Below are 11,592 nucleotides of genomic sequence, written 5' to 3' on the forward strand. Positions count from 1 at the left end.
ACCTTATTTGTACAAAACCTTTTTTAAAAAAATTAAACAAACGATTTTATTAAAAACACCAAGTCAAATCAGTTTAAAACATAATTGGAAAAGATAAAAATACAGCTCCATTAAGAGCCCCTTCTCCCACATGAATTATGAGTCAAGGATATGCCTGAATAAAAAGATCTTTGCCTGCCAACAGAAAGACAAGAAAGAGGAGGCCTACTTGCCTTCTTCATTTATTTAGTTCGTTCAAGATACTTGCTTAAATTTGTGGCTGCAAATAATGTAGATGACTACCACATACATTTGTGCTTATTAAAAATGAAAGTACTTTATCGTATTATTTATTGACTACCGAATACATAAAAAGATATAATGTAATACAACTGAGCACTAAAGATAGAATAATCCAAGCCATTATATTCCACATCAACATATACTGTATGAAAGTGAGATATCTGGACAGTGAAGAATCCTGACAGACAGAAAATAAACTCATTTTAGATGTGGTGCTGGGGAAGAGTGCCAATGTTACGGTGAATCGCCAAAAAGACAAATGATGCTTTTAAAAAAAGATTATTGGATGTTTTAAACAACACAAAATACAGCACAATCATACACAAACAGTTATGTAAATCTTATAATACCTAATCTAAATCTACATTACAATAACTTTACGTGTCTAAAATCTATTTGTGACAAAACTATAAAATTCTACTTAATGTTATAAAATCCAGTAAGTCTTTATAATGCTTGAGTTCAGCTTACTTTCTTTCCTGTTCTTTTCATTTGGTCTTGATTTACCTCTCTTTCTCCCATTTTCTTCTCCTCTTTCACTACTCTACTTCTCGTTTCTTTCTTCTTTCATCTCTTTTTTAAACTATTTTTTATTAAAATTAAAATTCATACAATGAATATTATGCAATACATAAATATATTTTCTACATTCTATTACAATTTATCTGAATATCTTTTATATCCCACCTCAGTGCTCCCCTTCCCCGACGCCATTTTCACTCTTATATTCCATCCAAAATCTCAGTTCCTCTCTTGGAGGTAATCTTCCCTCCTCTTTTCTCAATATTTTCTCAATAAATTCTTTCCAAATTCCATCAAAGTCACTTCTTTTTCATAGTCCCTTTTTTATTTTCAATCTGCATGTCAATTTATGATTTCCATACCTCTTTATACCACTCCCTCAATTGTACAGTTATTTTCATTTTCCAACATCTTGCTATAATTAATCTCTCTGCTGTAATCTAATTTGTTATCAAATCTTCCCCCCCTTCCCCCCCCCCCATTTTTTTCTGGATTATATAATGATAACTACTATATGTGGACTTCCATCTATTTTTATATTCATAATACTTTCTATTTATATTATCACTTTTCCCCAAAATGTCTTTCATCTCTTCATCCTATCTAATTCTTTCCCTTCTGACTTAACCTCGCTCTTCTTTATCCTCATTTGCTCTAACCTTCCTTCACTTACTTAATTTCCTTCCTATTTATCCCTTCTCAATAAGCTGAAGTTAAGAACTATATTGACTTTCCTAACACTTACTTCAATTTTTTCTACCACACATGCTATCTTCTTACATACTAAATGACACTACTTCTCTTACTAGTTTGATTATCTTCTAAGCTAGTTATAATCCTTTTAACTTTATGTTCTAAATTTCAACTACAAATAAATGGATCCTTGAACAGATCAAGCCTGAACTTGTGGTCTCTTCCCACTGTATGATTCTATGGTTTATCCATGAGTCTATTGTCCATGAATTTATTTACTTCTTGCTGAAAGATTTTGAAATATCTACATAGTGCAGTTATAATTTCTACCTCCCATATGAAGATACAGGAACAAGAAGAAATAAAAATACTCTGGAGGCAATACACAGAAGAGTTATAGAAAAGAAATTAGGGAATTAATGATATTTGGAATGAGGAGCCATATGAAGACAAATCCCAAATTCTAAGAAGTGAAACGGAATCTGCAGGAAATGAGGAAAAATATATCACAGAGAACAGATGGTATCCCAATTGAACTGCTACAGTGCCTACAGACAGATGCAACTTCAGTGCTAACTGAAATATGCCAAGAAATACGGAAAACAAAGCGGTGGCCAACAGACTGGAAATACTTGCTATACATACCAATTCACAGGAAAGGAGATACAAAAGACTGCAGCAACTATAGGACACTAAGGTCACATGCAAGCAAAATAATGCTCAAAATTCTGCAGCATAGACTCCAAACATACATGGAGAGAGAAATCCCAGAGGTGCAAGCAGTATTCAGAAAAGGAAGGGACACTAGGGACCACATTGCAAACATACAGTGTGGCTAATGGAGCGCACCAAACAATTCCAGAAAAGAATCAGTATGTGTTTCACAGACTACGGCAAAGCACTTGATTGTATAGATCATGGAAAGCTATGGGACACACCCAAGGACATGGGGGTGCCATTACATCTGATAGTCGTCCTAATGAGCCCTAATGAGGAATCTGTACCAAGGACAGGAGGCCACTATCAGAACAGAATTCGGGGAAATAGAATGGTTCCCAACAGGCAAAGAGGTCAGGCAAGGCTGCATCCTATCATCCTATTTATTTAACTTATATACTGAAAACATCATTAAAAAAGCAGAATTAGAATCAGAAAAAGGAGGAGTTAAGATAGGAGGAAGCAACATTAACAACATGCGGACGACACCATATTATTAACAGAAGACATTCAGGAATTGAAACAATTAATAAGGAAGGTCAAAGATGAAATTGCAAAGGCAGGTCTTATGCTGAACATTTAAAAAAAAAAACAGAAATAATGACCACAGAGGAAATACACAAATTCAATCTAGACAACAAGAAAATTGAAATAGTTACAGAATTGCCATATCTAGGATCAAACATTGACCAGAATGGAGACTGCAGTCAAGAAATAATAAGAAGAGTAGGAATGAGAAGGGCAGCTATGAAAGAACTGGAAAAGATACTGAAGAGCAAAGATATACAACTGAGCACTAAAGTCAGAATCATTCAGGCCACTGTATTCCCAATTACCATGTATGGATGCAAGAGCTGGATAGTGAAGGAAGCAGACTGAAAGAAAATCAACTCATTTTAAATGTGGTGCTGGAGAAGAGTACTTAGGATCCCATGGGCAGCCAAGAAGACCAGAAAATGGGTTCTTGAACAGATCAGACCAGGCCTTTCTTTGGAAGCAAGGATGATCAAGAGACTATTATACTTTGGCCACATAATGAAAAGGCATGGATCACTAGAAAAAAAATAATGCTAGGCAAAGTAGAGGGTAGAAGAAAGAGAGAGAGAGAGACCACAAGCCAGGTGGATAGACTCAATTAGGGGGGACATGGGCAAGGGCTTGCAGGATCTGGGCAAGGCAGTGGAGGATAGGGATTCTTGGAGATGTCTCATCCACAGGGTCACCATGAGTTGGACGTAACTGTTAACAAGTTTGATATCTATCTAAATACCAAATAAAAGTATTGTTTTAAATAAATTTAGCTGTGTGTTTCTCAATAAAATCAGCATACACCTGGTCCTCCATATTCACAGATTCTGTATCTATGAATTCAACCATCCATGGCTAGAAAATATATACATTTTTTAAAAAATTCCAAAAGGAAACTTTGATTTTGCCACTTTATATGAGGAACACAATTTTACTGTGCATTGAATACAGTGGGACTTGAGTATCCACAGATTTTGGTATCCATGGGAGGTTCTGCACCAAACCCAGCAGATACCAATTTCAATATTCATAATTATATGATGCACTCATTTCTGTCTTTATGAGGGGCATGCTCCCTGAAAGAGAAGAATTATTTGGCAACTTGTTCAGTGTATATAAGGAAAGGTTTTCCAATTTTCAAATAGGAGGCCTCCCTTATAATAATGGAAACCTGCCAAGTCCTATAAGGGACAAGCTTTCCAGCCCTAAAGTAAAGGGCACCTGTCAACACTACTATTAACATAAGAACCCTGAGAATAGTATTTGCTTACATAACATAATTCTAATAGAGATGATCATTTCCAGTTTCTCTTAATTGCATACATACATGTGTCTCGTCTAACATGGTATTGTTGGGTCACAGTATTGATTAGGCTCAGTATTGTGTCAGGCACACATAAACATTGGAGTGTTTAGGGGCAAACAAAGCTGTACATTGATCCATGGAACTTATTACAATGGCAGACTTTCTGTGAAATGGTGGGGGTTCAAAGTGGATGTGGAACCCTTGTAGTAACCCTCTCTGAGTTCAAAGCAACAAAAACAAATGAAGGACAGGAGTTCAAAAGCGAAGAGATAAGGAAGAATACTACTCCCTTGATAAGGGAATGGATCAGTTTGTTTGCCCTTGAAGCTGTTCAGGTTGAACAGAATAAAGAGTAAGGAAGGGTGTGTTTTTGTTGCTGTTGCTGCTGCTGCTGCTGCTGTTGTTGTTGTTTTAGGAACAAAATGGACAAGGATACCTGAAGTCAGAGTTCTCTTGAATTAAAAGAGTTAAAAATCTGTGTTGGAGGTATGTGCAAAACGGAAAATAAAATGTAGGATCCTAAACTCTATTGCTAGAATCGCCTTCAGAAAACTTGAATATACTTATCTAAATTCATTTTTTTAAATGCAGTGAACATTTCCTCTGTAGACCATGAGTGGAGGTTTCCAAACTTTCATGGTTGTTAATTACTACTAGCATCTATGCTGGTGGTAATAAAACCTAGGGTATAGAATTAAACTTTCATTCCACCCTCCACCCAAATGCTCTGGATTGACATTCTTTGAGCATCTTGATTAAATATGTAATTAAATTTGTAAGAGAAGCATTTTCATGTTCTAGACTTCTTTACTGCTGATGTGCCTTTGTGTCCCTTCTAACTTGTGGAAATCCTATCCTGGGATTTTCTGGGTGAGATTTATTTAGAGGAGACTTACCATTCCCTTCCTGTGAGGCTGAGATAGTGACCTGCCTGAGGTTACCCAGTGGCTTTCCAGATTCAGTTCTTGGTGTCCTAGTGTCATACTCCAACATTTAAACCATCACTCCACATTAGCTTGCCAGAGTTCCTACAGTGTTGCATATCAGTGAGGTCACTCCTAGTGATTTAATCAGGTTAAAGGTCCACCAGTACTAATTGAATCTTCCTCGTCTTGATCAGCCTTCTTGGACAGCATAGAAATTTATAGAGTCGCGGTGGGTATGGCATAATTTAAAACAACAATAAAGCTGAGCTCCTCAAACACATTACTGATAACTAGGCCACATGTTGTCATTATTACTCATAACTAGGCAATGTGTCAGCACTTGTCATATTTGGGCCACTCTCAGGGTCCAGTTTTCTGGAAGTGCTGAGTGATGCCTCTCCTGGGGCTCCCTCATCAGGTTTACGAGACACTGTTTGCACTTCCCATAATATCTCCCATGCATCATTTTTAGTTTGCCAACACAGGGCCTACCACTGCTTCTCCCGCCAGGTGAGCCTCCAGCTGGAAGACAACCAAAGATTCCCCACAGAAGTTGGGCTAATCCTGGAGGTTAAATGGATGAAACCCTTTGGGAATTTGGGGGAAAGGGTTTTTTTTTCTTTGCCCAGGTGGGGGAAAAAGCCCAAGCCACTGTAAACCATTCCTAACTGAAATAGTTCTTATATCCATCTTGGTGCCCTCTTTCTGCCTTTCTCCATCTTTGATCACCCTATTTGTGATAGTGTGACCCGAACTACATCTTAAATGTGGGCATATCTGCCTAGATGGATATAGTGGCATTATAATATTTGATTATGTATATGACTAAATATACTCTATAAGCCAAACAGATCCTGCTTCACATTTTACAGATGACCTTGCTCAATAGCCTTAGGTAAGTCGCTGTTCATTCAATAGGATATACAGTTGTTTTAGAACCAAATTTGGCATGGCCAGTAGCCCAATTGGACTCAAACCTATTTGAAGGTCATTTAATTTGGGCCTAAAACCAGAGCTGAGACTCTGGGGCGGGTTACAAACAGCCCTCAAGGGGCCGTTTTCCCGCCACCCGCCATTCACTGCGTAGGGAAGCCCCAGCGGCCAGACCGCGAGGCTTCCCTGCACAGCGAAAAAGGAGCTCCAAAATGGTGCTCCTTTTCGGAAAGCGGAAGTGGCGCTGCGAGGGGCGGAGCGTGCCCTCGTGGCATCACTTCCGCCGTGACACGTCTGGACGCACAGCGCCCAAGACGTCAAAATGGCGGCGCCCATGTGGATGGGCGCCGCTATAAAGTCTGCGCTCTGCACGTACTGGGAGGAAGGGCCGTGAGGAAGGTAAGAACCTTCCTAACCCTAATACGACCCTTCCTAACCCTAGTACGCACAGAGCGCGTACTTTATGGCGGTTTATAACCCGCCTATGTGTCTCTACTTGGCTATAATGGAAGATTCACATTTGATTATATCTTTTCGTTTGCCTCTAGGATCTGAATAAAATTTGCACGTAAAGAACATCTCCAGACAAATAGGTACTCTGTGGAAACAATGGCTAATATTTCTGAATGAGTATTTTAATGTTAATAACTCCAGCGTTCTGTAACTTTTGCCTGTATCAATGATTGTGCGTAACTAACTTAAAAAACGTCTTACAACTTTAGTAGAAATAAGTGGCTTGCAGATTGCAGCCTGGTTTTAATAATGAGATTACCTACTTTATCAGCCCTTCAAATGATACCTACAGACTGTCTAGTTAAAGGGATTTATTATTTATAACTCCTTATCTTCAATAAAGGCTTGCATAAATCTACGTTCCTATCTGATAAAACTCTTTACCATTTCCTCCCAATGTGTTCTTATCGGGTTTGGTTCAGTACCTTTACACTGTTGCCCTTATGATTCAGCTTTGACATTAGTCAATACTTAAGGTATGAGAAGAACACACCAGTTCTGGGAGTGGAAATCTTATCGTATGAATGATTTAGAATCTAATGGCTGGGAACTGGAGAATGCCAAAAATATGTTTGGAAGAAGAATGGCTTAGCTTAGAAGACTGGCACTAGGATAAAATGTAAAAAGCTTTGAAACTGTATCATATGAGAAGTGGCTGGATTTATCTTCCATAATGATTTGTGTGAACTTATATGGAATAAGCTTTGATTCTAGTAAATGGAGTCAGCAACTCAGTTTCCATCCTCATGTACCATACCTTTTGGCTCCAGGTTTCAAAATGCAGAAATAGTTAGCATGCTTAGTTTTATTCACCTAAAATAAAGATGTCTGATCCTTTTACTGGATACAAGGGCTCTTCACTATGTAATGTCATGTAAACATACTTGGATGATAGCTTCTACTACCTAAATCCAATCACTAGTCTCAATTTTCCCCCTTTTCATTTACTAATTAAAATATTTCTATCCTGCCCTCTATCCTTAGATCTTTGAGTGGCATGCAATTAAAATTATATATACACAATTTCAGATAAAAAAAATAAAATTATTTAAATAGAGTAGGCCTATATGAGACAAATCACTAAGTTTTAAAAGGCAAAAAAGCTAAAACAGTCAGAACTATGTACATGTGCATTACAAAACTGAGATCATCAAATATATTTGACTATAAATCAAAAAATTTCTGCCCCAAAATTGACCTTAAAATCCAGGGTCGACTTAGATACAGGTCAATACAGTCGCCATGGGTCCAGATCAACCGGAGGGCCGTAATACTGCTTAGACGGGTCCTTTAAAAAACAGCCCCAATGCTCCGCTTTCCGTGTCTCAGCAGTGATTTCCAAAAGAGCTGATAAGGCAGGAGTGTGAGTTTGTGTGTGTGGTGATTCCCTTCTCAATCTGATGTCAAAACCTTCTCTCTCCATCCTTCTCCTTCAGATCTCTCTGACCGCCAAACAACTCCATTTCATTCCACTTCTTTCCTTCCCAATCTGATGTTAAAACCATCTCCTTTCCTAAATTTTAATCTCAGCTTATTCACGTGTCATATTAAAATCCATGATTTTGGCCCTGAAACCTTATCTCAACTTAAACGTGAGGTTGACTTGTACATGAGTTTATACGGTAGTCCCGAAAGTCTTTTTTAAATGCTTGTTTTAACTTGATGCCCTTGTCATCCCATCCAGTTCTAAGTTGGCACCAGTCAGGCCTCCGAGGGCAGATTATTCTGTAAATGGGGTGTCATAGCAAAGAAGTCTCTCTCCCATATCCCCACATGATGTATCATCCACACTAGTGGGACATGGAGGAGCCCCCCCCCCCCCAGCAAATCTCAGTTCCTAGGCAGGTGTATACAGGGAAAGGGTCTCCTTCAAGTATAAGATCCCAAGCCATACAGGGCTTTGAATTTCAACACCAGCATCTTAAATTCAGAACAGAGGTGATTTGGCAGCCAGTGCAGTTCTTTTAATAGTAGTGTGTTGTCTGTATGATACTCGAGACAACAGTCTTGCTGCTGGATTTTGCACTAGCTGCAGCTTCAGAGTCATCTTCAAAGGCAGCACCACATAGAGCATATTAAAGTAGCCTAATTAGAAGTCACCAGTGCATGAGGTAATGTGGTTAAGTTACCCCTGTTCAGGGAAAAGTGTAGCTGGACCACCAGTCAGAGCTGGCACTAAGCACTACAGGCCACAGAGTCCACTTGAGCCTTCAGCAACTGAGATGAATCTAGGGGTACTCCCAAAGAGAATGGTAAAGGATAACTATCCAGAAACTGGTTGGCATGTCTCTGTGTAAATAACCTGGAGGAGCAAAAACATTACTCATTCTTCATCTCTGCTACTATTAAAATAGACTTGAGCTGTTTTTGCAGAAATGTTCAGTGTTCATATGCCATGCTTTGTTCACCTATGAATGTTGGAGAAGACAGTCAACATGACAATATCCATTTACTGCCTAGTGCTATTACCATAATTTACATTCTCAGCCTCAGATTGTCTGTCTCCATAGCTATAGATCCCAAAATGATCTATGAGTAGTCTTGGTTTTTGAACAGCTGTGTTGTTTTTTTACCATAACATCTGAGGTATATGTGTAGCTGATCATAATTAGTTCATGCCTTCTCCTGAGGAACTAGTGGCCTGACATTTTCAGTACCCATCTCAAACCAACAGTCCTAATGAAATAGCAGTGTTATCTGCAGAACGTAGCACCGAATGTTCTGCTTAATCCTGATGGGAAAGAATGTATCTTTTGCTGGTGATGACAGAGATATGAAAATAAAATAGGGGAAAACCAGAAGTGTATCTTGTCAAACCCCTCTGATTACTTCAGCAGGGTCACTGAGTTACCCTCTCTCCCTCTGTAAACTTGAACTCTGCTATGTGTATGCAAGATCACAATTGTCCTGTAACCAGTACATTCCGAAACACACAGCAGAAATAATCCAATTCGAGACTATTTTAACTGCCCTGGTTCAATGCTAGGGAATTCAGGGAACTGTAGTTTTATGAGACATTTAGCCTTCCCTATCAGAGAGCTCTGTTGCCACAATAAACTACAATTCTCAGGCAGGGCAGATAAAGCGGTCTTGAACTGGACTATTCCTGCAGTGTGTTACAAAAAGAGTACAAAAAATAAGATGGTATAAGAGGAGCAGGAGGAAAGCAACACTTCTTAAAAGCATGGAACATCAAATACCAATTTAAACCTTTGCCTGAGATTGAAAATACAGTCATCCCTCCATATTTGCGGCTTTGATATTTGCGGCTTTGATTATTCACGGATTTCATTAATATGTTTTCTCTGGGACTGTCTAGGTCCTCCAGTGCAACACTCTGGTCAACTTTAAAAGTTGCACTGAAAGACCATTTGTAGCTACTCCAGTGCCATTCTATGGTCAGTGTATGTGTGACATTGACCACAGAGTTGCACTGGAGGACCTAGAGATTCCTAGAGAGGTGTCCTCTCAGGTAAAAACAGTGTTTTTGTTATTTGCGTTTTTTCCATATCCACGGGGGTCTTGTTCCCCTAACCCTAGCGAATATGGAGGGACAACTGTACATATAAGGGATGCAATCACTAAGAAGACCCTCTTCTCCAGGAACCACCATCTAATTTCTCGTGACAATAGTTCTTCATTGAGATGCCAGGTGCCTTTGGGAAGCATCAGCAGTCTTCGTAAGAGTGATGTTCTGCCATTATTTTGTGTGTCCTCACACTGAACGCCTCCGCTAAAATTCACCTTAGAGCCAAGAGTATATTAGAAAGTGGGTTTCTCAATGAAATTTGAAATTCCTTAACAAAAATGTGATTCCATATATGCATGCACAAATCTGACAATTCATGAAAGAATTGTGTGAAACACCACCAAGTTGTGAAATGCGATAACAAAATTATATTGTCTCTGTTGTGTATTTACACCAATGTGTGAAAAGATATGGCACAATTTCACAATTGTATCGCTATTGGCAGCTAATGATATATTTGTGGAATTGTACCGAATATGACCCTAGTGTGATAATCTCCTTTGTATTTGGCTGGATCTTGCTGTTTCAGCCCAGAACTGGCCAAAAGCCATGTGATTCCCTCTGGCTACTTTGTGCAGAGATGGGTGGACTAATTCTGTGTTAGAGGTGTCAGAAAGTTAGTTTCATGTTCTTCACATTCCAGTTTTTAACATTCAGATTGTTCCAAATGTCTGAAGACATTTGCAATTTTTTGCCAAATTCTTTTTTTAATCTACCTGAACAAAATTCATGGCAAACTGTGCTGGACAATATAGCCATGCCAGCATGGGAGGACCATTTCTGTTAATGATGAGGAATCTGTCACAAAGAGGTAACAACCACCCTAACACAGTATCACAGCCTTAATGGGGTCCAGAGCCAAAGACTGAAGCCTTCTGAGCAAATCTGGCTGTTTCTATAGCTTCCACATTGTGCTGTTTAGTATTCTTTCTGATGAACTTACGAGGAAATACAACTTCTGGGAAAGTCTTACTTTAAAAAATGAGCTAAAATAAATTCTCACCCATTTGCCCACTTATGATCTGACAAGTGACGCAACTATGCATACCTTTAGAGGAGGGCTTTGCCCCCCCCCCATAAGATTTGTGCCTTGTCAAATGAAATTTTCTTCCAGTCCCCAAATTTCTAGCATTGCAAAGACTGAGGCATTGAAAATAGTTTGTACCTATAACTCTTTTATTTTCTGTGTTTACATTCCTTTGGTAACTGTCTGCTCCCTTTCTTTGAATGCCTCAACTGTACTCTGAATGATGAACTGAAGTTTTAGGTTACTGCAGTGCTAGACATTTGAGGACTGAAGGAAATTTTTTTAGAGGGGAGCAGAGTTCTTATTGGGGTACAACACCCTACATTTTCACATACATGTATAGGTTTAGTTTTCTATTTATTGGAGGATCATAATCTAGATCTTGAAATCTGTTCCCAAAATTCCAGCATCATAAATTATGAATTGCACAGACATGTATAAATGTTGGGCTTTTGCTGTTACAATAGTTGTAAATAGGCCTAATGTGAAACCTCAGAAGTCTCCAGGACTGCCTGAATATGAGGAGAGATGAACTATGAGTGCCACAATTACATTGCTTTATTAATGAGTGCCACAATAATCCCTTAGCATTAATTTTAAATATTTTTACTCAGAT

This window comes from Sceloporus occidentalis, unplaced genomic scaffold, assembly GCF_023333645.1.
Source record: "Sceloporus occidentalis isolate IW3139 unplaced genomic scaffold, rSceOcc1.0.p SCAF_1, whole genome shotgun sequence".
Taxonomy (NCBI): domain Eukaryota; kingdom Metazoa; phylum Chordata; class Lepidosauria; order Squamata; family Phrynosomatidae; genus Sceloporus; species Sceloporus occidentalis.